Source organism: Carassius gibelio, chromosome B3 (assembly GCF_023724105.1).
Source record: "Carassius gibelio isolate Cgi1373 ecotype wild population from Czech Republic chromosome B3, carGib1.2-hapl.c, whole genome shotgun sequence".
NCBI lineage: Eukaryota > Metazoa > Chordata > Actinopteri > Cypriniformes > Cyprinidae > Carassius > Carassius gibelio.
The window spans coordinates 53,365,759-53,373,565 of NC_068398.1; positions in this window are offsets into that span (position 1 = coordinate 53,365,759).

Genomic DNA, 7,807 nt, shown 5'->3' on the forward strand with positions numbered 1-7,807 from the left:
GCTCTCGTTCAGTTTCAGCCTCGGGATCTGATTCTGGATCATAAATAAACGGCTGAATCTGACTGTAAGCCATGGTTTGTTTTGGATGATGGTTTTTCCCTCACGGTAATGTCACAGCTTCCACGTGCTCTCAACGCAAAAGCCTACTGGCGCTCGTGATTCTTTTGCTCCGCCCACACGTCACGCCTCCAGCCGCTCGTGTTTTTCCGGGCTGAGTGGCTGAGGACTGAGGATGATATTGTACAAAAACCAATCAAAAACAAAAAGTTTCTAAATCAGCTTGGAGAGGAGATGGGAGAGGGAGGCTGGGTGGGTCCAGCGAATCCGACTGATGAATAGAACCAGGCAGGCTTAAGGGAAGCAAAGTCTCTACCTCTCCAAAACGAAAAACACAAGCACAGTTCAACAGTCACTTTCTGTGGTGGGAAGGTAAGCAGGGCTCACTTCCATCCCCTCCAGGTGTTCCTCGGGGCGAAATTTCCCTGCTCAAGGCTAAGTAGGGTGACGGCGGTGATATGATCCATGATGAAACAGAAAACAAAAACAATGACCCAACTGAAAAAAAGAATAGGGGTAAATGAACACTGCTTCTGTGTCTTCCATTATTTTATTTTATTTTTTTTATTTTGTGTGGTCTTTTGTCATGGCTATTCTTAGATAATGAGCTCAGAAAGATGAAAAAAGGTAATATCAAAAGTCTTTACTACAACAAAGGTACAAGTCAAGTCAAGGACCTTTATTTATATAGCGCTTTAAACAATAGAGATTGTATCAAAGCAACTGTTGCACTATGCCGTCGCATCATCCAGGTGGATGCTGCACACTGGTGGTGGATGAGGAGATACCCCCTGTCTATGTAAAGCGCTTTGAGTGCTAGAAAAGCGCTATATAAATGTAAAGAATTATTATTATTATTATTAACTGTACAGCATTAATTAGGAAAATAGTGTGTCAATAATTCAAAATGACAAAAGTAAACACTCATTTTTCAGTTAAAGGCAGTTCATCATTGAATTCAGTGATGTCATCATCCAGCTCAGTTCATTTAAAAAAGTATCTGTGCAAACAAGTCAACGATATTGCTGGAAAGTAAGTATCTCCAACTAAGCAAGCCAAAAGAAGAACTGAATACACAGGAACTTAAAACACACAGACCAAACAAGGATAATTAACAAGAAAACCTAATGATGTACTGAAATCAGAAACAATGACAACAAATTAAGTCAGGTATGATGAAAAAAAAAAAAAACAAGTGAAGTGATATTCAGCCAAGTATGGTGACCCATACTCAGAATTTGTGCTCTGCATTTAACCCATCCGAAATGCACACACACAGAGCAGTGAACACAAACACACACACTGTGAGCACACACCCGGAGCAGTGGGCAGCCATTTATGCTGTGGCGCCCGGGGAGCAGTTGGGGGTTCAGTGCCTTGCTCAAGGGCACCTAAGTCGTGGTATTGAAGGTGGAGAGAGAACTGTGACATGGCAAAAAGAGGCCATGTAATTGTGACATCTTTATACTACGGTATAGTGTACTTCTTTTTCTATTTTTCTATTTCATGTGTGTTGGATCAACCCTCAAACTGTAGATCTGATTGCTTAGAAAAGTAACAGCACACAGCTCCTTAACAAGCTGCATGATTTGAGGCATCATTCATGTCCATAGAACAGTGTTTGCCTTAGCACACACCAAAAATAAAATATAATATGAAATGAACAGAATGTATTTGTTGCAGCCTACAAACTTATATGTGATCCACTGGTCAGGAACACACATGAGCTCCGCCAATCCTGCCAGCTGACCAGAATAAACACTTTGCCCACAGCACTGGCATTTTGCTAAGTGCGACAATGGGCAGCAAAATATTGTTTTCTAGGGACAATAGTTCTTTGACTTGATCCTTTCTCAATCACGTCAGTGAAAATGGCATTTGACTGGAAGGGAATGCCAGAGAATAAAGCACGAACTGTAGCTGCACCCCTGAGCAAACCACTTAACCCTGTGTTATTTCAGGAGCACCAAGTCGTCATTTTATTTTCACACACGTGCAAAAATGCAAATATGCACAGGGCAGATGTCAAGGACCGAGTCACAGCAACACGATTAGGCAATATCCATTTATGGCAAGTCGGTTGAGTTTTAAGTGCCTCAACCTTCTCAACCTTTTATGTAAATACTGGTGTGTGTTTTAAATATTAAACTTGGACAAGGTCATGGAAAAATGAAAGAGGAGATCCCTGCAGAGTTCAGAGAGGCGAGTTTAAGTTTACGTGTTGAATGATTTGACATTTGGATATTAGAATGCCAATAGGTGAAGCCTTTATTTCAGTCCTGGTGTGCTCCTGCTACTTTCTTAGTTTGACTCTGCAGGATTAACAGAATGTTCTTCCGATACAATACAATATGGTGGACCTGAAATGAAAAAATTCACATGCATCTGTTTTCTAAATGCATGTTATTGATGTTTCATCCATATTCAATATATGCTAAATTCCTTCATTTGTTATAACATTTCCATCACATGCTTGAGGTATTCGGCCAGTCACAATGCAATAGATAGCTGGCCAATAAGAGCTCGCTGTGCTTTTCAGAACAATGAGCTTTGTAAAAATCGATAGGTTTCAGAAAGATGGGGCATAGAGGAGAAACAATAATGTACATTATGTGGAAAATAAGTTTTTTTTTTTTTTTTTTTTTTTTTTTTTAAACCTTTAACCACATACACACATTGCATTACACCAAATAATGTTCTTTTTAGGAATGTGTTTTTAGCAATGCCCTTTAATTATTTTTTGCTCAAGAATGTTGCCAAATACTTTGTCTATGTCTATTTAAAGGGAACTTTTAAAATGTCTTTTTCTTGAGAAAACAGTATATATATATTGTTAAAAATATATATACTGTTTTATGAATGTATATCTTCCAACACATTATAGATATGGTTCGTAAACACTGTGCTATGGAGCTAAAAGTGTCTCAATAAAACAATTCATATAAACAATTTAAAGATATAAGTTGCATACGTTATTGTTAGAATTATTTAACTAGTCCCCAAACCTTGATATTTATGCATAACTTTGATATTTATGTTTGTTGACTCAGTTGATTGAAATTGACAGTTTGCAAATTATATATTACAACACATCTGTGTTAATGCTCTCATGCTTGCATGTCAAAAGATAAACTTGCTTACACACACAGGACTGTCAGATGGAAACATAAGTGGGACATCCAGCTTCCCCTTTGCCCTTTTTCTGGCTGTGGTGGTCAGCTAGTGCAGATCTCATTAGTTATTCAGAGTGACAGCGCTGTGGCCCCTGGATGCATCACATCGTCCACACTGCCATCCACCAGGCGAGAGGGAATGACCCCATCTAAACCTTACACGACTACCTAAAGTGGCAGTTTGCCTGTCAAATGTGATGACTCGTGAATTCTTTAAACAGAAATTAAAAGGAACTGCAGTCATCACAGTCTTACCCTCCATGGTGTAAAATGTTCTGCTACCCTAAGATAATATTGTAGATCAGGGGTGTCAAACTCAGTTCCCGGAGGGCCGGAAAGTGTTCCATAATAGAAAGCAATGCACACAGGTTTGAAATGAAGTGAAAGATATGTCCAAACATGGGTGGAGGATGATATATACACTGTCTATAACAAAAACAAGAGTTTGCAGATTGTTTTGGAAAGTTACTCATATATATTTTATGAATGTATATCTTCCAACACCTAATAGATATGGTTCGTAAACACTGTGCTATGGAGCTAAAAGTGTCTCAATAAAGATAAATGCACACACTACATTCACATAATGCACACACAGGATTCATACATGAAATCATATGATTCATAAATACACACACAGGATACACAAATGCGCACAAAATTTACAATTGCACACACAAAATTTAAAAAGAACAGAAGATTCACAAATGCATACAAAATTCAGAAATGCACACAAAATTCAGAAATACACACAATTCAGAAATGCAAACAACATTTACAAATGCACTCAAGATTCACAAATGCACAGGACAAGATTCACAAATGTATATCTGATGCACACACACATATATCTTGATTTACAAACTGCTTGAATGTTTAGATTATAATTCAGGTTTATTTTTTATAATTTTTTTTTTTACAAAATATAAATTTAAAAATTTCTCAATACATATAGCCCAGTGACTGCAGAAAAAAAGTTAACCATGGTTTCATAAATTTGCAATAGGCAATTATTTCATTTTATTGAAATATTTTAATGAAAGTAAAAAACATTTTACACCTTTTTGAATATTTAAGTATATCTAAATATTATTTTGTTTGCAATATAGAAGTCACTTTAATTATAATATTTGGTCCCTACATCAAGAGAGAGTTAGTGGTCTGCTGCCAGAGGGAAGTGAGTCTCCGACTGCTCAAAGTAAGGAAAGTGAGTTGATCGCTGCGTGAGGAAAGTGAATCATTCGCTCAACTTCGCTGCGTGAGGAAAGTGAATCGTTCGCTGAGGAAAGTGAGTCGTTCGCTGCGTGACTCCTGAGGAAAGTGAATCGTTCGATGAGGAAAGTGAGTCATTCGCTGCGAGAGGAAAGTGACTATCCGGTGAGTCAAAAGTGAGTCAAAGTGAGTCTCCTGCTGCGCAAAGTTGGTGGTCTGCCTGCGCAAAGTGAGTCGCCAGCTGGTTGAGGTAAGTGAGTCGTTCGCTGAGGAAAGGGAGTCGTTCGCTGATTGGCTTATAAGTAAACAATCCCCCACGTGGAGTGCGTTCTTGTGATTGGCTAAAAGAAGGGAAATATCTGATTGGTTGCTGATCATTCCCTGTTTAAAAAAAGCATTTGTGTATTGAGCAGGAGTCAGGGGAGCCTCAAAATTCACACACAAATGCAGTGAAGTTCACAGACCGCAAGCAGTTTGTAAATCAAGATATATGTGTGTGTGCATCAGAAATACATTTCTGAATCTTGTCCTGTGCATTTGTGAATCTTGAGTGCATTTGTAAATGTTGTTTGCATTTCTGAATTGTGTGTGTATTTCTGAATTTTATGTGCATTTCTGAATTTTGTATGCATTTGTGAATCTTCTGTGCTTTTTAAATTTTTTGTGCGCATTTGTGAATTTTGTGCGCATTTGTGTATCCTGTGTTTGTATTTATGAATTCTGTTTGTGCATGTATGAATCCTATGTGTGCATATGTGAATGTAGTGTGTGCATTTATCTTTATTGAGACTCTTTTGGCTCCATACTGTGCTGCCTGGTCTGTTTTGAAGTTGTCCTTATAAAGCCGTCTGTATCATATTTGATACACACAGTTCTGAGGCCACTAATTTGTTGATCAAAATATGAAGAAAAACTATAATCTATACATGAATAGAAGAATAGTGTTTTAGAAGTCTGCTATACTGTTAATTTGTCTAAGCTATTAGAACGTTTGGTAAATATCAGCAACTGCATCATACTGCATGCTTGTGCTCTGTTTGGGTCTCTAAATAAAACTGGTGTGTCTTTCTTCCTTGAATATGACCTCCATATTCTCCTATATCATCATATATGGTTCATAAAAACCTGATGCAGTGAATCATATATGATGCTAAAAAAAAACAAAAAAAACAATATACAACAATCACTGACAGGTGAAGTGAATAACACTCATGATCTCTTCATCACGGCACCTGTTAGTGGTGGAATGTATTAGGCAGCAAGTGAACATATTATCCTCAAAGTTGATGTGTTTAGAAGCAGGAAGAATGGGCAGGTGTAAGGATTTGATATTCTACTGTTTTGCTCAGGAAGTTAATGCTGGTTCTAATGGAAACATGTCAGAATACACAGTGCATCGCAGTTTGTTGAGTATGGGGCTGCATAGCTGCAGACCAGACAGGGCGCCCATGCTGACCCCTGTCTACTGCCAAAATTCCCAACAGAGTGCACGTGAACATCAGAACAGAACCATGGATCAATGGAAAAAAGTGGCCTGGCCTGATGAATCACATTTTCTTTTACATCCAGTAGATGGCCGGGTGTGTGTGTCCTATCTGGGGAGCACATGGCAGCAGGATGCACTATGGGAAGAAAGCAAGCCGCCGGAGGCAGTGTGATGCTTTGGGCAACGTTCTGCTGGGAAACCTTGGGTCCTGACCGTCCTACCATCCATGTGGATGTTACTTTGACACGTACCACCTACCTAAGCATTGTTAAAGACCATGTACGGCCTTTCATGGACACTATATTCCCTGGTGACTGTGCCCTCTTTCAGCAGGATAATGTGCCCCGCCACAAAGCAAAAATGTGCTGAACAACAATTCAGATCCTTGGAGGCCCCACCTCACAACTTACAGGACTTAAAGGATCTGCTGCTAACATCTTGGTGTCAGATACCACAGCACACTTTCAGGGGTCTAGTGGAGTCTGGGCTTCGATGGGTCTGGGCTTTTTTGACAGCAAAAGGGGGACCAACACAATATTAGGAAGGTGGTCATGATGATATGCCTAATCAGTGTATATTTCCAAACTAATAAGCTGTATATCAGAAAAATTAGTTGGCCCCCTTCGTCACATGGCCTGGGACAACGTTTCCCTTTATCCCACTCAGACGATGGCCCTGTTCTACAACACGTCTGATAGCAGCTGCTCTCCCAGTACACACAGTACACACCAGACAATCTTTACATTATTCCTATTTTAGACCAGGTTTAAAAGGCAGATCCAATAATTTCAGGCTCAGCCTGTTCCTTCTAATTATGGTTGACTTGTGGGACGCTGTCTCTGTAAGTCTGGATGTATTAATGACTTGTGAAAGGAAAATAATGCCATTCTCTAACAGGTTACAGCCGTGGTGCAAGCTTTAGGGCTGTTATTTCAGCTGAGCTGATGTGTGCTCCTGTGTCACTTTTCAAGGACAGTGAAATACAAACTTAGGCTGGACATGTCATACTGGCAACCAAAATTAGCTTGATTGTTGCTTGTGTGTGCTGTAAAGAGTTTTTGTGTAATTAAAAAATAGACAATGAATGCAGTCTACTAATATACATCCTCTATATACTGTACTGCATCTGATGAAAGCTGAAATGAAGTCAGACAGCATTGCTTTACTCAGAACTGGTTGTTCATGTTTTTATTAGGTAAGTTCCTGGGGTCAGGGTGGTAGATGATTCATATTGTCTATTTTGAGATCCTTATGCATGAGCTACCACATTGAGATGTCTCTGTATATAGACCAATGACTAACATCTCTGCTTCCAGGCCAAAGGTCAGTTTTTTTGGCCAGCCGATATTGCTTCCATAAATTACTGTCATACATAGGCTATGTCTGCCTAATTTTATTTTTTTTGTAAAACATGTTTTCAAATATATGTTTATAATCAAAAAAGGACATCTTATTGACTTCTGCCCATTCATTTAAGCAATGTGACAGAACCATGGTTCCAAGGTGTCATTATATGTGTTTACATGACACTCTATGACAAGCTACTGCAAATAATACTGTGATATTACAAATAAAACTGTTTCAGAGTGACTTTTTTCTTTTTAAACCATTTTCCTTTGTAACATGTTGAAAGCATGTTTGTGATTTTGTCCCCATACAACTACTGTATAGTTCAATCAGAAACACACACAAACAAGCATGTTTATATGGCGGCGTATGCTAACTAATACTAATGATAGTATAAAGATTTCAATTGTAAATTGTGCCCCCTGCTGGTGGAATTATTATTATTATTTAATTTATTTGAAAGGGTTGTAGATTGCAACTTGTCCGTTATTCGACTGGAATTAACTAACTGTTGTATAAAAGCGAATATTCG